Below are 23,110 nucleotides of genomic sequence, written 5' to 3'. Positions count from 1 at the left end.
TTAAAAATTTCTATTTAGGCCATACTGGGCTACATTCAGAGTTTACTGTTGGCTCTAGCAGCAGGAATTACTTCTACAAGGTCAGGACACCATATGAAATGCTAAGGATCTAACCACGATGACTTTGTGCAAGGCAAGTGCCCTCCCCTCTGTGCTCTCTCTCTCTGGTTCCATACTTTTTATACTTTTTATTAAAAGGACTGGAAAAATACTTTAAAATTTTCTGACCTAGAACATGCTGGTATATAACATAGAGATATCAGTCAAATTGCAATCTTACTAAATTCCTATAAAGCACTTATACACTTCCACAGATTTCTATTAGGGGATGGGCATCACCTACAAAACCAGTATTATATTTAGCATGACTACAGTTGTTTGCAAATGTATCTTACTCACTGAATTCAACTTACTCTTTCTGCCACAGAAATTTGATGGGTGTCTCCTGATACTTTGTATGTGTGGAGCTTTGTTGGCACAACTATAATAAAATACCAAAGCATCTGGTTGTCTAGAATTAAACCAAAATGTGTTCTTTCATCAATCCAGAAGCAACATAGTCACAATATCCTCCTAACAATTAAATTCATCTAACATAAATTTTAAACCTATTTATTATTTAATATATAAGAAAATAATTTTAAGATATCAAGGAAAGCAATATTGTTAGTTCTTGAGAAAGTTTTTAGTAAGACATTAGGACATTATAAGAAAAGACAAATCAGTGATGTAGACATTTCAGATATATTATGTTATCAAATATAAAAAATAAACTTAGTAATGTAAATACAAGTCTTTTAAGAATATCTTAAGATAAAAAAACCCCAAACTTTATTAGTCGGTCTTTACATAAATATGAGGAACTTCTACTTCAATAAGAAAGTAACTAAAGTGACTACTTATGGATGGAATGAGTTACTGGCTCAAGCAAAGAAATCACATTTTTATAGTCAGAATTTACATATTCCGAGGTTTAACAAAGTTCTCACTATATTACTGTTGTAAAACTTAACAGTTCATGTAATACAAAACATGCTAATTCCCTAGAAAATTTAGAATCCTAAACATATCAAGTTATCCTTCCCATTAAGTAGCTGATCACCGCATTTGCAATATAAAGAGGTTACTTTATAATACATGACACTACCTGTCTATAAAAACTAGGTGCATGACTAAAGTGTATAAGTTTTAAAGGTTCGGGCCTACACATTCTGCCCAATGTAGTCACATTTACCACAAGACGAGCTTATTCTTTTCCTGTAACACATTTACAAAATTGTTCATGACATTACATGATTTTTACAGATCTACTTAGCTCAATAAAAAATCAAAAGAGTTTCCTAAAACTTCACCTCAAGCTGCTTTAGAATATGATCACGAAATTAAAAAAACAGTTTTCCTGTGGAAAGAGAGTAAAGTAGAACACTTCGTTGTCTTGTTCTGGCATGCTCCCTCTGTTGTCACTGGAAGAAATTGGGCTGATGAGAGTCTGAATTGAGCCAGCACCTCAAGCTCCTCTAAAGGCCATTGCAACCATTGCCACCTGCCCAAGGAGTGGCACAGTTACTGTTTGGGGCTTTAGCCCAAAGTTTCGTTTATAGGTAAAAGCAAAGGCCCCAAATTAGCTGACTTTACATGAATCAAGAGGGAGGTTTCCTCAGGCTACAGCCTTAAACTGGGGTCAGATAGTTGGAAAGGGTTTAGGAGTGAGAGTTTCCTGCCTACTCTGAAGAAGCAAAAAAACTGCCTGGGAGAACAGGAAGTTAACTAGGAGGATGCTCTGAAGAGACTAAGGCTATGCCAGAGCACAAGCAGTGGAGCAAAGGCCCCAGTGCTCACTAAGCAAGCAGCATCAACCATCCAAATTCAGCTCTGAGAGTCTGGCATGTCATCTGCCAAGCTCTGTCTCGGAGTCCAATCAGCCTGCAAGCTTGTAAATCCTCACTCAGCAGGCATCATCTCAAAAACCAAACTTTATTAATGATTTCTAATGATATGAAATTTGTTGAATTCATTCCAAATATAGTATCCTTGTTAAAGGGACCAGGAAAGCCTAGGGCCTGTGAAAGAAAGGCCCTAGGTCAGGGGATGCCTAAGGCCCAGAGGAAGCCCAGGGTCCAGGGATGCCCAGTGTCCTGGAAAAGACCACTGCCTCAATAAAGTTCATGAATCTTCAGAGATGAAAACAGCAACATAGAGTTTATTTCCTCCAGAGCTCTGGATTTCCACTGACACCCACGTGGCACAGCAGGCTTTGGTTCAAGAGTGGAACCCTGAGCCGAGTCATCCCCAGATTCTTACAGAAATGAAGTCATAAACTTTAAACATTTCATAGGTTCACATAAGCATTACAGCTTAAACTAACCAATGATGCTGATAGAAAAATGCGCAATCCCCTAGAGCCCCATTTAACACCATACACCCTAGCCCACTTTCCAGTGGTCTTTTGGACTATGTTATCAACATTTTGGTGGTCTGGAAAATAAGGCCTGTTCCTCCAGATATTCCTTGAGAGTGCCTTGACCTGGCAAGATGGAGGTTCTGGGAGAGGCCTGGCTAGGAAGCCTCGTGTGCTATTTTATAGCCTTAAGCCAGAAATAACAGGACTAGAATCCAAGAAGTGAAAGACTTCCAAATAAAATAAACCCTAATAGGCAAACACCAAGATATATAGTAATAAAAATGGCACACACACACAAAGAAAAAAATAAAGAGAAAGATTAATTCTTTAAGGCAATAAAAAAGAAAAGAAACTCTCAATTATAAAAGAAAGAACATAAAAATCAAACCAGATATCCCATTTGAAACAATTCAAGCAAGAAGACAGTGGAATGACATATTTAAACTACTGAACAAATCTTCCAACCTAGGGTCCACTATCCAGCAAAACTTTCATTCACATGGAGAAAGGACTAAAAACATTCTCAGACAAAAAAGAACTAACACTATTCATGCTTACCAATATGATTCTAAATGAACTACTCAGAGATGAATTACACAGTCTAAACACACAATTGTACTAAAACAACCCTATACAACCTTCTCTGTAAATAATTTCCTTAAATGTCTACAGACTAAACTCCCTCATTAAAAGACACAGAAGAGATTTGGAAAGTAAACAAAAAACAGATATCTTCTGCCTGCAAGAAACACACCTAAAAGAACAGGATAGACACAAGCTTAAAATAGAAGGATGGACATTAATTATTTAAGCCAATGAAAGCCCCCACAAAAAAACCAGGGACAACCATTCTTATATAAACATACCTTTTCTGCAAAATATACCTGTAACTTAAAATTTTCTTAATGCTTTTTTAACCAAGCACTATCCTGGAACTTACTTGTTCCTATTTTTCTTTCTTTCTTTTTTTTTTTTTTCTTTCAATTTTTGGGCCACACCCGGTGGTGCTCAGGGATTACTCCTGGCTGTGTGCTCAGAAATAACTCCTGGCAGGCATGGGGAGCCATATGGGACACTGGGACTTGAACCAACCACCTTTGGTCCTGGATCCGCTGCTTGCAAGGCAAACACCACTGTGCTATCTCTCCGGGCCCTATTTTTCTTAATACTATTAAACAAGCATCTTTTCCTGGAACTTTCATGTTCTTATTTAACCTTTCCCTAGGTATAATTAAAAGATAATTTATACAGAACATACATTTTGAAAATAGACTACTACATCAAAATATACAGTAAAACATTATACAATTGGGAACATAATTATGGAAAACTACAAAGCACATTTAAATTAGCAAGAAAATGACTTAGATCAAGGTTAGATGCAGGCGGCTCTAAATCAGATTTTTCAGTTGGGCTATGCTGTTTCCCCCCCCCCCTCCTTCTATTTAATTTTTAGACCATCACCAAATTGTCCAAACGTGAAAATTTTGTTGACTTCCCATTTTATCACATCACCTAAAACAAATTGTCCAGACAGGGGGCTTCTTCCAGGCCACTCTCACCATGTGGCTTACTTCCATGGGTCTGGGCTGGAGCCCACGTGCTTGCCACCTCTGGCCACTTGCGAATTTTCTGCCACTTTTTTTGCCCCGCCTAATGGCAGGAGTAGGACCCAAGTGGCAGCATCAGGAGGGGTGGTCAGTCTCTGGACAGTTTTTTGGAAGCAGGTTTCACTGCTGCCACTGCAGTTTCTCAATCAGGTGCATCTGGGTGTCCAGAGTTCAAAGTGATCCAAACTGAGAGTCCGAAATTTCCAACGTCGAAATCTATTTTCAGGCTGAAGGTAATATTCAGTAAATCAGTCCATTTAGATAAACTTTTTCTTCCTGGTCTTTTTCCAATTAGAGTTCTGCATCAATCACTGAGGAGGCTGAGGTCTTTGGAAAGAGAATATTTTGCAACAAAGTCTCAGTCCTGGGTCTCGGATGGGGGGTGATCTAAGCTTTCATCTCCCATGTTTCACTGACCCTTCTACCCCCAGAAGGGGTCTGGGCCATCTTTAAAAATGGCTCCACGTGGTCCAATGTTTTGAGCTCACTCCAGCTGAAAAGAGCCAAAATCAAACACAAAAACAGGAATCTCACCATGATCACTGTCCTCTTGGGTCCAGGGTCCAAATCCCATTTTAGGCGCCAATATGTAGAATAAAAGCCCTTTGGATAGGCTTAGATTGTGTTGGATGGTGATGGATGGTGATGAAGGGATGAGAAGCCTTTCTCCTCCAGCCCGGGCCATGAGCCTGCAACCCCCTTCATCCGGCAGGTCCGCAGCTTCAAGATAGCAGCGGGTAAAAAACTCACAGGCAGTCAGTCTTCAGGAAATATCCGCTTTATTCATGGTTTAGCCACCACATCTGTGGCCTATAATCTTAAACCTATTTAAGCATGCTCTCCTCAGCTTGCCCTGCATCTTAGCCTCTTTCAGTCATCTCTCCTCCTGCTCCCTCTATCCTCCAAAATCTTCTAATCTTCTCTCCTGGCCTTCCGGCCAAAACTTTTGAGACCTCCTTAAGACCTCTCCCAGAAATGGGCAGGTCTTATCCTGAGGTAAAGTTATGTAGAAGATGGGGGTGGGGTGACATGTGGGACATGTAAAAAATCAGTAATTATAGCAATCAGCAATACAGGCCTACGTAAAGAAAGAGAAAAATGACAAAATCAACAGCTTAAAGGAACACCTTAAGGAGCCAGAAAAACAACAGCACAGAAACCAAAACACAGGTAGAAGATGAGAAATAATAAAAATCAGAGCAGAAGTAAACAACATAGAAACAAAAAAGTAATTCAAAGAATTAATAAGACCCAAATCTGGTTTTTTGAACAAAACAAACAAGATAGACAATTCACTGGCAAGACTCACAAAGATAAAAAGGGAAAATACCCAAATAAATCAGATCACAAACAAAAGGAGAAAGATTACAATGGAACCTCAAGATATACAATATATCATAAGGGCTTATTATGAACAAGTGTACTTAATTAAGTTAGAGAACCCAGAAAAAAATTGACAGACTTCTGGAAAAAATATCATCTTCTGAGACTTAATAAGGAGGATGTAAAAAGCTTAACCAGGTCAATCACATCTAAAGACATTAAAACAGTAATTAAGAAATTCCCCTAGTGGCTGGTGAGGTGGCGCTAGAGGTAAGGTGTCTGCCTTGCAAGCGCTAGCCAGGGAAGGACTGTGGTTCAATCCACCGGTCCCATTTGGTCCCCCAAGCCAGGGACAATTTCTGAGCACATAGCCAGGAGTAACCCCTGAGCATCAAACGGTGTGGCCCGAAAAACCAAAAAAAAAAAAAAAAAAATTCCCCAAGAGCAAAACTTCATGACTAGATGGTTTTGCAAGTAAATTTCATCAAACATTCAGAGAAGAATTACTACCACTGATACTTAAGCTCTTCCAAAACATCAAAAAGATAGGAATTCTCCCTAACTCTTTTATGAGGCATTCCCAAAGCTGATTCTAATTGAACTACTCAGAGATGAATTACAATGTCCAAACACCTAATTGTACCAAAACAACAAAGACAACCACCAAGAAACAAGATCTATAGACTAAACTCACTAATGAACATGGATTGCAAAAATCTTCAAACAAAATCTTAACAAACTGAATCTAACAAAACATCAAAAAGATTATACACCATGACCATCGCAAGAGATGCAAGTTATTGGGTTCCAACATACACCAATCAATCGACATCATACACCATATTAACACATAAAATAAGACAAAAACCACATGATCATATCAATTGACACAGAGAAGGCATTTGACAAAATCCAACAGCCATTCATGAGGAAAACATTCAACAAAATTGGGTTGGAAGGAACCTTCCTAAAGATAGTTACAGCTATCTATAAAAAGCCCACAGCCAACATTATCCTTAATGGCAAAAACTGAAAGCATATCCAGTGAGTAAGGTCAGGCACTAGGCAAGGCTTTCCACTATCTCCATTCTTATTCAACATAGTTTTAGAAATCTGAGCAATAGCAATCAGACAAGAGAAAGAAATTCAAATTGGTAAAGAGGATGTCAAATTATCTCATTTTGCAGGTAGTATGATAATACACATTGAAAATCATAAAGAGTTCACAGTAAATCTAGAAACAATAAACCAATACAGCAAAGTGGTCAGCTACAAAGTCAATACACAAAAGACAGTAGCATTCCTCTATACAAATAATGAAGCAACAGGAGAAAGACTAAGGAGTCCGTCCCATTTAAACTAGTGTCTTAAAAATATCAAGTGCCTAGAAATCATCCTGACAAAGAAATTAAAGACCTATACCATGTGAACAATTAAAAACACGCTTCAGAAAGAAATGAAGAGGACCTAAAGAATTGTTAAGAATATCCAATTCTCATGGGCAGGAAGAATCAACATCCTCAAAATGACTACCTTACCTAATTTACTATATAGATTCAAATGCAATCCCTATCTAAGTTTAGACATCATTTTTTATAGGACTTAGAACCATTAAGATATAAATTATTTTGGAACCACAAGAGATATATTGTATAGCCAAATCATACTGAAAAACAAGAAACTGAGACAGCATTTCTTTACCTAACCTGAAGCTTAACTATAAAGCCATAGTGATTAAAATAGCATGGTACTAAGGAACTAAGAATCTGAAATTGAACAAAGACAGTCTCTTCAACAAACTGGTGTAGGAAAAACTGGATAACCACTTCTAAGAAACTAAGATTGATCTATATCTCACATATTACACAAAAGTCAACTCAAAATTAATTAAAGACCTTGAAATTCGACTCAAAACTATGAAGTTCCTTGAGGAAATAATAGGCAGAACAGTTCAAGTCTTATATCTCAAAAAATCTTTGATGATAAAATGTCAATGGCAGGGCTGGCGAGGTGGCGCTAGAGGTAAGGTGTCTGCCTTGTTGCACTAGCCAAGGAAAGGACCACGTTTCGATCCCCCGGCGTCCCATATGGTCCCCCCAAGCCAGGGGCAATTTTTGAGTGCGTAGCCAGGAGTAACCCCTGAGCATCAAAAGGGTGTGGCCCGAAAAACAAAAAAACATGTCAATGGCAAGAGGAGCTTTGTTATGAAACCTAAATAAATTGGATTACATAAAGCAAAAAGTTTCTGTGTGGCAAAAAAAACCCAAAAAACAAAAAACAAAAAACCATTGCTTAGAACTAAAAGAGAGTTAACAGAATGGGAAAAAGTTTTACACTAAACACATCAGATAAAGAGTTGATATCTAGGATATAACAAAGCACTGAGAAAGGTTAGCTCCACAAAACCTAATAAAGCCATAGAAAAATGGGGGAAAGAAATGAATAGATACTTCTATGAGGAAGACCAACAGATGGCTAATAGATACATGAAAACATGTTCACTATCACGCACTCATTAGGGAAATCCAAATCAAGAGAGCAATGAGGTACCATCTTATACCAGTGATGATGTCACATATCAAAAATAATGGGATCAATCTCTGTTGGCAGGGATGAAGAAAGAAACTCTCATTCACTTCTGGTGGGAATGCTGCCTGGTACAAACCTTATGGAAAACAGTATAAAGGGTTCTCAGTGACCTCAGAATTGAGCTGTCATATGATCCAGCAATCACACTCCTGTGTATTGTTATAAGAGAGGGGATAAGAAGGAGAGTTAGAGAAAGGGAAGAGGCATCATGAGAGAGAGAGCCATCATCATCAGAGATAGCATCAGATTTAGCATCAACAATTCAGTATCATCGGGGAAGCAGCATTAGTAACATCACCAAAGGGAGTTAGTCACCCTGGAAGCCAGTTAGGAAGCCTGGTAAAAGCAGCTGAAAGGGAGACAGAGACTAAGAGAACCCAGTAGGAGTAGAGAAGTAGCTTCTAGGAAAAGGCTTAGTATAAGAGGCCATGTGAGGAGATGTGCATGGTGGTAGGGACTAAGAAATAAAGCTGGCTGACTCCTGACTGCTTTGACTGCTTTGTGAATCTCTCTGCCCTCACCCTGTAACCTTCAAACCCCCCAGACCATAGGGGCTGCAGGAGCTGGGTCGAGCCCAGAAAGGCCTCACCATCCCCACACCAACCCCAGGACTCTTTAATTTATATTAAGACAACAGGTGTCTATCCCCAAGATAGAAAGACATTTATCCAAAATATTTATGCACACCACTATTTATTGAAACACTCAGCACAATGGCCAAGATTTGGAATCAACCTAGATGTCCAACAACAGAGGAGTGGAAAATGATGATGCTGTACTTATACACAATGTAATACTACATAGCAGTAAGGAATGATAAAATCATACAATTTGCAGCAGCGTGGATGGAACTAAATATGTTAAATGAAGTAAACCAGAAGGATATATATAGAATATCACTTATTTGAGCTACTTAGAATATATACATATACTACTCCATGAAGAAACACAAAGGTCTAAATGGTAGAAACTCTGAACACCATAGGTGCCAGGAGAAGTGAGCAAATAAAGTGGAAGAGGGGGAACATAAAGCCTTTACTATCTTTTATACCATAAAACCATCAACAATGAATACAGCTGTTTAAAGTGAACAAGAGTTCAGTCAACTTCCCACTATTAGACCTGCCCAATCTATATTATAAACATCCATACCTATATTGTAATAGTATCTCTTATACATCATCCCTTTCCTTCAGAACTCCTTCTTTCATCCCCCAATCTGATCCTATTATTTTCTATTTAATCTCTCTACCCTCAGTTCTTAAATCATTAGGTACTGAGACTGACCTTTAGCCCCAATAAGCCACCACGCAGCTTCCAAAGTGAAAGGAAAACTTCTCAGTCCCAAATCTTACGCATCAGCAAGTAGCTGCAACCCCCACTCCTCCTGATTCATTCTATGTGGCCCTTATTCTCACACAACTTCCTAAATGTGGACTGTTGTATGCTACCAGATTCAGCTCCTGAAGGGCCCTCAGCTCAAGGACACTACCTGATCCCTTGTTGTAAAAACCATTTTTCAAACTCAGTAAGCATGGGATGAAAATGTATCCTGGATCTCAAACCTCCCAAAATATATCAAAAGACTTAATGGGTACATATACATTTTCTTTGTATGTTTAATACCTCAATAGTTAGACCTTTAGTGTGTTTATTTCCAAAGGTAAAGGTAGCCTCCTCCATCTCCTTTTAGATTATTCTTTAATTTGAATTTTATATATAATTTTAATTTTACTTGTTTTGGTTCTGCTTGGTATGAAAATCTAGAAGAAAAAGTCTTGCTTGGGATGAAAGCTCAGGTCAAAACCATGGCACAGAGAATATATAGCCTGCCATTCTTAACCCCAAATGCACCACATTTCTCAATACATATCTGGAGAGTTAAGAATCTAATCTCGGGCCAGAGATAGCACAGTGGCGTTTGCCTTGCAAGCAGCCAATCCAGACCAAAGGTGGTTGGTTCGAATCCCAGTGTCCCATATGGTCCCCCGTGCCTGCCAGGAGCATTTCTGAGCAGATAGCCAGTAGTAACCCCTGAGCACTGCCGGGTGTGGCCAAAAAAAAAAAACAAAAAAAAAAAAAAAAAAAAAAAAAAAAATCTAATCTCTTGAAAGATAAAATCTAATTTAATCTACGGGGAGATAAGAATCTAATCTACTCCTGGAGAAGATAATAATCTGATCTAATTTCTGGAGGGATAAAAATCTATGTCAGATAAATCAGTATGACCTTTGTGTCAGATTTCTTTTAAGCTGGCTTAATAGTTTTAATGAATAAATCTGCCTGGAGCAGCATTTAAAGATCAGTGAGCTTTTTTCTTCTCAGCTTTGGGAAAAGACTGGGCAAAGAGGGGGTAAACAATGGACCTGGGAGGAGGGTAGGTCTGTGGGAACAATGGTCCGACGTTCAGAGGTTAAAGAAACTCTGAGGTGAGCTCCTTTCTTACATGACACAGTCCATTCAAGTGTTCTGAAATGGGGGTGAGAGACCCATCTTGGGATCATGACTTGCACAGGTGTGCACAAGTGTATGTGTGTACATAAGCGTGTGTGCATGTATACATGTGCATTTCTGAGAAGTGAAGGTGCAGTTAGAGTGTAGTCCAGTTTAAAATCTTAACAACTGGAATCAGAGGGGCCAGAGTGATAGCACAGCAGCCAACCTGAGTTTGATCCTCAGCATCTCATATAGTTCCCCAAGTATTACTGAGTGTGGAAACAAGAGTAGTCTCTGAGTACTGCTGGGTGTGCCCCCCCCCAACAAAAAACACCCTGAGATCTCAGGAGATAGCTGAAGCAGCAGAGTTGACAAAATATGAGGCCTGTGTTGAATTTCCACTACTGCATATTCCTAACAGTGCAGGGCAACACTTATGCAGGAGAATGATGGGTTATCAGTATGAGTATCCACATGGCTACAGACTCTTCCTGCTCTGAGTCAGGGCCTTCAGTTCTGAGCACCAGAGCAGGGCAGGTTGGGAAGCAAGGAAGATTAGCGCAGGATACATTCAGGACTGAAAGCATCAGGAGTCCCTGGGATACTCGGACCATAAAGGGAAATTGTTGATCTTGTGGATGTGACTGTTTTTCCTTAAAATTGTGAGGAGCTTCTGTTAATTTTGCTGTATCCCATTGTGTTGGAGACTGTTTGGCATAACTAAAAGCCCTTTATTCTAAAATCAAAATGGAGTCTCTGAAAGTCTGAGCAAAAGTGCCTACATAAATTAGCACAAGCTGCCAGCCTGAACAGCTAGCAAGATGTGGCCTTTGCCCTTGGAACTAAAGAAAAGGGGAGTCGCTGCATGTGGGCGACCGTACACCCACATATTCAAAGGAACTCTGAATGAATTTTTCACCACTGCCTGATTCAAGCCATAAGTTTGCTTAGCCCCGAGCCAAAAGAAACTCTGCAAATAAATTTAGCCCGGCACACAGAATCTGGCTTAAACCAGATTCCTTAACCTTTCCATGGAACCTGTTTTTGTAACTGCTCTCAAAAACGTAATTATAGATAGGTTTTTGTAAGGTTTAAACTGTAATCCTTATTGCTTGCACAAAAGAAAGATCTATTAACTATTTGTTTAAGGATTTGCTTCCCCTCCCCCCATCCTGCCAGGTTCCTCTTTATCCTTCCCGCCATCAAAATGTGTTTATGCTCCCATTGGTTAAAATCGTTGTACCTGTACAAATCTGATTGGTTTAAGTTTCAATCCTATGTTGCTGCTCCTCCCACTGAAGTAGGGCATAAAAGCCCTGCTCTCTCCCTCAATAAACCTCTTGACTGGATACACCAGGAGCCATTCTACTAATTTCTACAGCTTAATTTTTTAGGTGTTCACAAAAGAGCTTAACACTCGCGAATTATTTGTAGCTGCTTTTTGCCTTCTGTCCCGGTTGAGAGAAAGCTGCCGGCCGGAATTCTCTCCCAGCAAAGGGCAGGAGCAGAGGAAGTTACAAAATGGCGCCCCACGTGAGTGTTTCGAATCCTACGTGATCATCCGGTCGGCTGGAGCAGGCGAGTCCAGGAGCTTACGCATAAAACGTTGGGTAAGCCCCCATCAGGGGTAACAAGCCCCCATCAGGGGTGACGATGCATAGTAGTCAGCCTTCCTTGTGTGAACACTTTCAATTTGTGCCGACCTCATAGTCCCGCAATTGGCTTTGGGACTCCTGTGCTTTTTTACTATGGGCAACCCCCTCAAGCACAGAAGCCAAATTCATTGCTGATATTCAGTCTGAGTTAAAAGCCAGACGCGTAGAAGTCTCCAAACAAAATCTCTATAAATTTTTTTTTGCCCTCGCTCATGATGTTTGCCCTTGTTTTGTTTTAACCGCACCTCACACAGCTTACCTGCACGACAACCTTTCCCTCCCTTAGGACAAAAGCTTTCCCCTGCTTGTTTGGCTGCTGCCTCCAGGCTTAAGAGCCACGCCTAAAAGTGCACAAGCCACCGTTCTGCTGACTCAAATAGCACAAAGCCTTTAATTGGAAAAAAGCCTCAGAGAGCTGTTTTAAGCCGTAACTTTCTATGACCCCAAGCCCCTTACACGCTCTCCTGCTTGAAATCTATTGGGGGGCGACGCTGTCTCCCCCACTGAATCACGCAATATTGTCTACACAGCGCTTAAAGCTGAACTCTTTGTCTCTTGCAAAGCTAACTTTTTTTCTCCTCTGTAAATTCCTTCAGGCAAGCAGGCACACATTCTAATCTCTCAGCTCCTATGGCTGGCTTCGCCTTAAAGGTGCAGTGCACATTTTCCAGGTCCCAGCTTGAGCCCAGGTTCCACACGTGGCAACAAACTTTTGCTACCCCCCCTGCCCTCCTGGCCAGGCGGCTGCTTCAACAATTTCAGCAAGCAGGGCGGAAACCCCCCATCCCTTAGAATAAAAATGCAGCCCTATCTTCCCTTAGGTTTTTATGGTTGTCTCTCTGTTGTAACAAATGTTCCTTTCTCCTGAGTTGGATTGCCTGAGTTAAAATGTTTTTTCTAACATAAAGGCCACAGTTGGTAAAATTAAAAAGTTTTAAACGTGTTCAAAAATGTTATACTAAGCCCTTTAATCTATGCAAACGTAGTGTTTGTAGCAGAAAGTAGCGGAGGTACAATTTTGTTGCGTCTCATAAAATGCCTCAAATGTAAAGTTTGTGAATTAAATTAGGTGGCATAAGTGTGCCTTTTCTAAAAGCATTTGTGTAATTAAGTTTTGTGCATTGGGTGTTGTGAAGTAATTAGTATAACATTGAGATTAAAAAACCTTCTAAATTCATGTCTGCGAGGGTTAAAAAAAAAGAAAGAGAAACCTTTTGGTGTTTTAAAAATTTATACATAAGGGAAGGGCCCGGAGAGATAGCACAGTGGGCCCGGAGAGATAGCACAGCAGCATTTGCCTTGCAAGCAGCCGATCCAGGACCAAAGGTGGTTGGTTCAAAGAAAAACTTTTTGGTGTTTTAAAAATTTAATCGTACACACAGGTATTAAAATCTGAGTCTTTTTATATTTCTATTAGAAAATTTATTTTAATTCTTAAGGTATTTAAAAAATAAGGTGAAAATGATGTACTTAACCTTCTTAATTTGGTATATAATTTTTACAAATTATTCACTTAAAGTCTTCAAAGTTAAAACAGTTGTTAAAAATTTTAACACTTTATTGCAGCTGCCTCACTGTTTTCCTGTTAAACTAATTTAAAAAAAACCCTGTTCCTTTACAGCAAATGATATCATACTTCAGAGTGGAAACTCCTTCTACAGTGCTCCCCTAACCATTTCACTTAACAAAATTTTTTAACTGCTTACATTTTACTTCATGCTTTAAACTTCAAATTAAAATTGTTTTAAAAATGTTTTGTGTTAAAGCTAAACCTTAAAATTTATTTTCAGCAGTTCCGCTCCAGCTACGTTAACAATTTTTACAAACATGCCGGCTAAATATTTAAAAGCGCTTGTTAATTTTTCTAATGCAAGTTTTAAATGAATCCTCTTGTCTGTTCATGTGTGTGTGTTATGAGTGAAAGTGGCCACAATGTTGTGTTTCGTGTTGTTTGTTCTGTCTGTTTATCTGTTATTTTTGCATTTCATGATAAATACAATTTTTAAAGCCTTATCCATTTTTGAAATTTCAATTAATTTTTTTAACCTGGCTTAGTCTGGTCATCTAACAAACTGTAAAATCCTGCTAAAAATCCTGTGCTAAGCTAGCTGTGTCCTATCAGCATGGCAGAAAGAGTAGGGGATGGTAAACCCCAAATTTCTCAAATGGCCATCAGGGATAAGTTTTCCCTGGAGAATTTCTGGACTTTGCAATCCCCAGCTTTCCTGCTATGTGTAAGTTAAGGCCTATAGAATATGAATTTGTAACTAAAGAATAGCATCTAGCTTTAAAATAATAACAAAAAAGTTTAAGAAAAATCATTTAAGTTCAGTTTAAAAGTTTTTGAACAATTGACGATTGTTAATTATAAAATTTTTTAAATGCTGAAGTCTTACAGGAGTCAGAAGGCATTCCCGTGGCATTCAAAAATAACCATTTTGCCTCCTGCCAAACAGTTTTCTTAAGAGCCTGTCACCCCTCCTGCTAGCCCACCATTCCTGCCGGACCTGTATCTGACTGACTCTGCCTAAGGGGAATGCTGGATGATACTCTGCCTGGCAGCCCTTCTATAAACCTTCAGCATGCCCACTGCTACCAACGACCCTGCTGACCTTACTGGGAAGCTGAAACTCATCAAGGCATAACACTTCCATCTTCATTGAAGCCCCCAACTCCACTGGACATTCTCCCCATATTGTTACTGAAATGTTTCTTGCTTATCATGACTATTAGCTTTGTTAATGCCTAGATTAACCATCAAACCTGTTGGTCCAGTTTCCACCTCGAACCTCATCCTGCAGATGGTCAACGCCTCCACCATCACTGACCCTGCCTATCTGCTATTCATCTCAACCGCCCTTCTGCTTTAGCGACCCCCTGCCTGTCTCTGACCCCTTCGCTCTGCGATCCAGCCCCAAGCCTCACTTCGGCATCACATTGGGACAGGTGATGGGACTTGAACTTTGCCCTTTGGTACCCAATATAATTCCCCCTATTGAAAATTGTAATCAAATTCTTGTCGTTGATTTCTCCTTTCAGTTCATGATTGCCCCCAATTTAACGTTTCTTGCCTGTTCTACTGGTTTATCCCCCCACATTGTTTCACATTTGTTTTTTCAGTCCAAGAACTACTGTGTTTTAGTTGTTTTAATGCCTAAATTGACTGTTAAACCTGAAACTAATTTATTACCCCTTAAAGATAACTCTGTGTCTCTCTCCTGCCACATGAGGGAACCAGTTACTGCTCTTACCCTTGCCTTATTAATGGGCCTGGGTATTATTGGTGCTGGCACAATAATTTATTCATTAATTCATACTCTAAAATCTGTTAATGCCTTAAGTATAACTGTTGTTAAAAATGTTTACAAACTTAAACTAAGTTTACAATACTTAGAGCACACTGTTAAATCCCTAGCAAAGATAGTGCAGCATAACCACCGTGGTTTAATTTGGTTTCGTTTTTTGAAGAAAGGGGGAGTCTGTGTAGCCCTTAAAGAAGAATGTTGTGTTTTTAAGAATTAAACAGGTTTAGTTAGAAATAGCATTCAACGTATAGAGGATGATTTAGTATATAACAAAAAGATATAGAGCAGAGTGAGAGCTGGTACAAAAATTGGTTTTCTACCTCTCCATGGATAACAACAGTGCTCCCAGCCTTTTTGGGACCCTTCATTGGCTTCATGTTGCTAGTTTCCTTTGGTCCTTGGGCTTTTCGCAAACTCACCACCTTCGTAAAAAATCAAGTGGATGAAGCAACCAGAAAGGACTCAAAAGTTTTGTACCAACAACTATGCACCTCAGAAGACCAGCCGACGCCCGACATCTCCTCTCCTGCCAACTCTCCGCCACTTAAGTTTGAAGTTATCGAGGAGCTGGCGCATAGACCTCAATCTGTGCGTACGCGCCTTGCCAAGCTTTGGAAATGACTGACTCAAGGGTAGCAGATGCGGTGACTGGAAGCCCCACACCTCTTCACCCAGTGTGGCCAGTCCACCGAGGCACGCCTGTCCCTTCCATATTGTATACTAAACAGGGGGAGATGTGGGAGACGGAGCATCCCACATATCAAAGGAACTCTGTATGAATTTTCCACCGTCTGATTCAAGCCATAAAGTTTGCTTAGCCCCGAGCCAAAAAGAAACTCTGCAAATAAATTTAGCCCGGCACACAGAATCTGGCTTAACCAGATTCCTTAACCTTTCCATGGAACCTGTTTTTGTAACTGCTCTCAAAAACGTAATTATAGATAGGTTTTTGTAAAGTTTAAATTATGATCCTTATTGCTTGCACAAAAGAAAGCTCTATTAACTATTTGTTTAAGGATTTGCTCCCCCTCCCCCCATCCTGCCAGGTTCCTCTTTATCCTTCCCGCCATCAAAATGTGTTTATGCTCCCATTGGTTAAAATCGTTGTACCTGTACAAATCTGATTGGTTTAAGTTTCAATCCTATGTTGCTGCTCCTCCCACTGAAGCAGGGCATAAAAGCCCTGCTCTCTCCCTCAATAAACCTCTTGAATGGAACACACCTTGAGCATTCTACTAATTTCTACAGCTTAATTTTTTAGGTGTTCACAAAAGAGCTTAACACTCGTGAATTATTTGTAGCTGCTTTCTGCCTTCTGTCCCGGTTGAGAGAAAGCTGCTGGCCGGAAATCTCTCCCAGCAAAGGGCAGGAGCAGAGGAAGTTACAGCTGCATACCTCAAAGCTAGGGGAATCAACCACAGGCACCAAGATATTCCCATAAAGATAGAGGCTGGTGGGCCTGGGCAGAGATTAGATCTTATACTTTGTTGCTCTAACAACTTGGGTCTCATGATTGATGAATGCCAGCTTCATGATGTACAGCCTTGTTAATTTTGAAAAAAACATGATGTGCCTGTGGAAAGTTACAATTATTCCAAGAATGCCTTGCCCCTTTCTCTTTGTTTGGCCTGACTATAAAAGGCTATCCCCCTCCCCAAATAAACGGACTCTTGATTGGAACTTTTCGCCTTGAGTCTCCTTGCTTCCCAATCCCTCTTTTCTTTCAGTCCGGAATCCCCTTCGTGAACCGTGAATAACTGTTGTGGTCCCCAGCCTGGACAAGGTCTCTGGGGGGCCGCAGAGTGGCGCCCAAATGCGGGGCATAAAGTACGGATCACCTGGTCGAACGGCAAAGGCGCGAGTCCGAGCCTCGCTGTAAGTCATTAAGTCCTATAAAGGGCAGGGTGCAAGGAGGTTAGTTAACAGTGATCACTATCACCCCGTTCATTTGTCCCCGGAGAAAATGGGGACTACTTTATCAAAAGAGGAGGCTTTCATTAAAGATCTTAAGAAACTTTGGGTGAAAGAAAAATTAAAGTTAAGAAAAAGGACTTAATTAAGTTCTTTGTATGTGTTCATGAAATTTGTCCTTGGTTTGTGGTCACTAGACCCCGTATAGTTACAAGTACCTGGAAACAAATTGGTGATGAATTATACAATATTATACCAAACATGTAAAGAAAAGGATAAAAAGGTTATGCATTTTTATTGGACTATTCTGGGTAAAATTGTCACAGGAGCCGAATTAGAGCCCCTTGGGGAGAGCCCCATCAATAAAGAAATTATTGAGAAAGCTGAAGCCATCGTAGAAATAGCCTCCTGCAGCCAGTCCCGGGCCAGTAGTGCCCCTCCTAAATCTGAAAGCCTCATAGATTTGGAACCTTCCAAAGGCTTTTATCCCGCTGTGGCCACTGCTCCCCTTCTTAAAGCTATAGAAAAGAAACTATTTGGCCAAATTGAAGATCTTAAAAAAAATTTTAAGCCTTCAAGAACAGGCTACTTCTCTTAATTCACAGGTTTCTGCCCTTCAAGCTTTCCCCCGCCCTCCTAAATCTAAAGTTGTCTCCTCTGCCCACCCGATCCCAAGGCCAGGCCCCCCTTTCATAATTCAGAGGAACAGGGGCTGATGAGGGTGAGGCTGAGTGCCATAAAACAGAAACTGCTGCGGTGCCTACAAATAATTAAGGGCCCAGTGAGCAGGATAATTACAAAGTATCAGCTGCTAAGCCATAAAAACCTTGCGATATCTGCACTTTGCTGTTAAAACTTCTGGGCCTAATGCACACTTTACTCAGTACATTTTGCTTGGGCCAGCCCTGAGCCCCTCATTGAGCCTCCTTCCTGCGGCCTCGGGGAACAGCCAACTCAGACCCCGCCACTCCCACTTTAAGCTTTCCAATTCACCTTGAAATACCCCAATCTTTGTTATTCAAAAGAAATCTGAAAAGTGGCATCTCTTGCATATTCTCAAATCAATTAATAAAACCATGATCCCCATGGGTGCTTTTGCAACCCGACTCCCCTCCTCGGTTGGCATTCCCTCTAATTCCAATAAATTAGTAATTGATCTTAAAAGATTGCTTTTTTCTCTATACCATTACACCCTGCTGACTGTAAAGGATTTGCTCTAGCCTTCCTGCTATTAACTGTGCTGGCCCCTCCCCGAGTTATCAGTGGAAGGCTCTGCTTCACCTTGTCAGCCCTACACTTTGTCAAATATGTGTAGCTCAGGTTATAAATTTTGTAAAAAATATTTTGAAAATAAACCTAATTATCCTATTCAACCTTAAAATAAAACAGCATATTAATTGGCTGATGCAAAATACAAATAATTGGCCTTCGGCATGTGCCTCCTTTAAGGAAAAAAATGATATTCATTATCCAGCTAATAAGTTTATACAGTTTTTCAAAAGATGCTTGTGAAAAGAAACAAAAAGTAGCAAGCCAGTAACAACAAGGTACCCCCCACCTCCTGGTCTTAAAAGTTCTCATTTTGAATATCAAAACCTCAGATCAGCACAAACAGAAAGATAAAGTCCTGGCCCCGCTCAAGGAAGAGGCCATATACCCCCAATCACTCAAAGTCTATTTTTCTTTAAGATCCTAATAAGCTAGCCACCCCCCATCCCTTAGGGTAGAAATGCAGCCCTAAAATGTTTTTCTAAGATAAAGACTACAGTTGGTAAAATTATGAGGTTTTAAAAGTGTTCAAAAATGTTATAATAAGCCCTTTAATCTATGCATTCTGTGCAGTCAAAATGCAAACAAAAATTTTGAAGAAAAAATATCACTTCTCTCTTAAAGTTGGTAAAATTTGGCTTAAGTTCAGAAAAATAGTGCTAGCCTGTGTGTGTCTTAGTAATTACAAGTTTGATTGCCCTGCTAAATGTGGCAGAGAGTAACGGGGGTAGAATTAAAAGGATTCAGAAACTGTTCATGTGAAATATATAGTAAGAATTATTGTCAGAATTTTGTTGCGTCTCATAAGAGGCCTCAAATAATTGTGAAGTTTGTGAATTAAATTATGCAGCATAAGTTGCCTTTTCTAAAAGCATTTGTGTAATTAAGTTTTGTGCATTGGGTGTTTTAAAGTAATTATTAAAACTTTGGAAATTAGAAAACCTTCTAAATTTAGGTCTGTAAGGGTTAAAAATTCTCTAGGGAGAAAAAGCAACAGGGAGATAATAGCAATAAACTCCCTTTGTTCATGCCTCTCAGAAAATTTTAGAGCAAGGTCATAGTTCTGTCACTTGACTTGTAATAACAAAATATTGGTAAAAGAAAAACTTCTTGGTGTTTTAAAATTCAAATGGACACAAAAGTGTTAGAATTTGAGTCTTTTATATTTTATTAGAAAATTTATTTTGATTTTTAATGTATTTGAAAAATTATGTGAAAAATGATGTGGTTAGCCTTTTTAAATAATATAGTTAATTTTACTGCACAGTAAACACCCAGGTGTGCTTTATAGTACCCTTGGTTTTAATTTTGTGCTACAGCAATGGTGGTTCTTTACTTCTGCATTGAAAGATCTATCCTTTTAAGTGTATACAGAAAGTCAGCACATTATACAGATCTGTATATTTGTGTCAAAGTGAAGAAATCTAGTATTGATAAAATATATGTATTTAATTTTATGAGTAATATTATAAAAGTAAATATATAGGCAGTTTAACAAAAGTATCAAAAATAATTTTGGTCTTAAGCTTTAGGTGTGGAAATGCGTCAGATGTCTTTATATATTTTATAATGTTCTAAACATTTTGTTAATTTGGTATACAATATTTTTTACAGATTATTCACTTAAAGTCTTCAAAGTAAAAACAGTTGTTTGTTTTTTAAAGTCAGTTTTTCATACCTTTAATAATCATAGTTCATGCTATTGTGTTTCATCATAAAAATGTTAACACTTTATTGCAGATGTCTTATGTTCTACTGTGAAACTAATTTAAAGGAAACCCATTCATTTACAGCAGATATCATACTTCAAAGTGGAGACTCCTTCTATAGTGCTCATTAACCATTTTACTTAAAAATTTTAACTGCTTACTGCATTTTACTTAATGTTTTAAACTTCAAATTAGAATTGTTTTAAAAATGTTTTATGCTAAATTTAAACCTTAAAGCTTTTATTTTCAGAAAGTTCCACTCCATCTACATTAAGTACTTCAAAAAACTACAGGTTTTTCTACAAAAAAAATTTTTTTTTCTTACAAACATGCTGACTAAATATTTAAAAGCGCTTGTCAATTTTTCTAAAATAAGTTTTGGATCGATCCTTTTGTCTGTTTATGTGTGTGTTGTGATGAATGAAAGTGGCCACTAGTATACAATGTTGTGTTTAGGTTGTTTTGTTTTGTCTGTTTATTTGTATTCTACATTTCATGATAAATACAATTTTCAAAGCCTTATCCATTTTTCAAATTTCAATTAATTTTTTTCAACCTGGTTCAGTCTGGTCAGTTGACAGACTGGCATCTTGCAACTAAAAATCATGTGTTAAAAATTATGTATTAAGCTAGCTTTGTCCTTCTAAGAACATAGCAGGGGTGGGGGGATGGCAAACCCCAGATTTCTCAATGGCCATCGGGGATAACTTTCCCTGGAGAATTTCTGGACTTTGCAGTCACCCAGCTTTCCTGCTATGTGTAAACTAAGGCCAAAAGAATATGGATATGTGGCTAGAGAGAGAAGCATCTAGCTTTAAGATAATAACTAAGAAGTTTAAGAAAAATCATTTAGGTTCAGTTTAAAAGTTTTTGAAAAATTGGTGATTGTTAATTATAAAATTTTTAAATGCTGAAGTCTGACAGAAGACCTCCGCAGCCTTCCGCAGTCCTGTCTTCATCCACCTCAAAAGAGCCTGTCACCCCTCCAGCCACCTCTGTGCTACCCACCCACTGTTCCAGTCCTTCAGCCCACCATTCCTGCCGGACCTGTTTCTAACTGACTCTCCCACTGCCACCAACAACCTCCATTGCAAGCAGGTCACGGGCATGGGACTTTGCTTACTCAAACTATATATGCGCCCCCCTGTCCAACTATCAAACATTTGCAATCAAACCATTGTGGTTAACAACTCTTCCATCTTCATTGAAGCCCCCAACTCCACTTATTTTGTTTGCTCCACTGGACTTTCTCCCCATATTGTTACTGAAATGTCTCTTGCTTATCATGATTATTGTGTTTTAGCTTGTTAATGCCTAGATTAACCATCAAACCCGTTGGTCCAGTTTCCACCTCGACCTCATCCTGCAAATGGTCAATGCCTGTGCCCAGGCGCTCTCCAGCACCAGCTATGAACACTGTTGGATCTATTCACCGGTTCTGCCGTTTTATGAAGGCATCACAACCTTTGAATCTCCTATCTACACCAATGACTCTGGACTCCTTCGCTGGGGAGCTCAGCCTCAGCGTCATGGACTCACTGTTGGGCAGGTCGTGGCTACGGACTCTGCCTTCTTGGCCCCAACATGATCCCTCCCGTTCAATTAATAGAGACCTGTAATCAAACACTGCATGTCGATAGACATGCTCAATTTCTTATTGCACCAAATTTAACATTCTTTGTTTGCTCTTCTGGTTTGACACCACACATTATTGTTGATGTCTTTCTTACTCATCATGATTATTGTGTTTTGATAATTCTTATGCCCAAACTTACTGTTCGACCCGAACTAGATTTACTGCCCTACTCTGGTACCTCCCCCGGTCTTTCTCGCACCAAACATGAGCCTGTTACAGCCATCACCCTGGCCGTCCTTGTCGGCCTTGGCGCCGCTGGTGCAGGTACAGGCATTTATTCCCTCATTCGCACTGAGGAATCTATAGGCTTCCTAACCACCACTGTTGTTAAAGATATAGAGGAGCTTAAGCGAGGTCTAGACTATTTACAAGAAACTGTTGGTTCCTTAGCTGAAATGGTACTACAAAACTGTCGTGGCCTTGATCTTGCTTTGTTAAAAGATGGGGGTATATATGCTGCCTTAAAGGAAGAATGTTGCTTCTTTAAGGATAAATTAGGCCTTGCTAGGGATAGCATCAAAAAGGTTGATAAAAGTCTAGCTGAAACCAAGAAAACCTTAGACAGGGAGGAAAATTGGTATAAAAATTGGTTTTCAGCTTCCCCCTGGATATCTACTCTGCTGCCCACACTGCTTGGCCCATTCATTGGGATCATGCTGTTTGTTTCTTTTGGTCCATGGGCATTTCACCATATAACTGGCTTTATAAAAACCCAGATTGATAAGGCTTCCAAAAATTTGTGGGCGTACATTATCAACATATCCAGCCTCACAAACCTCCAATAACTGAAGTCCCAGAGGGCGAAACAGGCGCCCCTGAAACACTGGACTTTGAGGAGTTAGAACAGCTTGCCAAGTGCAAAAACTCCCTCCTTTCACAGCTGTGGAAATAGGACGGGATTAGACTGGTGTCAGTTGTCAGAAGCACACCCCATTCTTAAAATCTGCATTGGCTCTTAAAGGGGTAGGGCGACCTAGCCTATATGCACTCATGCAAGAATTTCTTGCGTGCTCCCCGAGCCATAGCCTTACTTTGGGGTGCTGACACTGAGAGCACATCAGGTAGCCTAAGACAGGGTTTCCACCCATCTTTGAAATAAATAAAAAAGGGGGAATTTGTTGGAGACTGTTTGGCATAACTAAAAGCCCTTTATTCTAAAATCAAAATGGAGTCTCTGAAAGTCTGAGCAAAAGTGCCTACATAACAATTAGCACAAGCTGCCAGCCTGAGCAGCTAGCAAGATGTGGCCTTTGCCCTTGGACCTAA

General features: G+C 39.6%; 1 non-coding gene and 1 pseudogene across 1 annotated transcript; both read left to right on the top strand.

Moving 5' to 3' along the window:
• Positions 1-19,758: 19,758 nt before the first annotated feature.
• On the top strand, positions 19,759-19,888 carry LOC126023101 (small nucleolar RNA SNORA22). The gene has a single exon (XR_007500313.1). It is a non-coding gene; the product is annotated as a small nucleolar RNA SNORA22 (small nucleolar RNA).
• Positions 19,889-21,969: 2,081 nt separating this feature from the next.
• LOC126022010 (fatty acyl-CoA reductase 2-like) overlaps positions 21,970-23,110 on the top strand; it is a 94,436-nt pseudogene continuing 93,295 nt past the window's right edge.

The sequence above is a fragment of the Suncus etruscus genome, chromosome 11, assembly GCF_024139225.1.
Source record: "Suncus etruscus isolate mSunEtr1 chromosome 11, mSunEtr1.pri.cur, whole genome shotgun sequence".
NCBI classification, from domain to species: domain Eukaryota; kingdom Metazoa; phylum Chordata; class Mammalia; order Eulipotyphla; family Soricidae; genus Suncus; species Suncus etruscus.
This window is presented reverse-complemented; position numbering and strand designations above follow the sequence as displayed.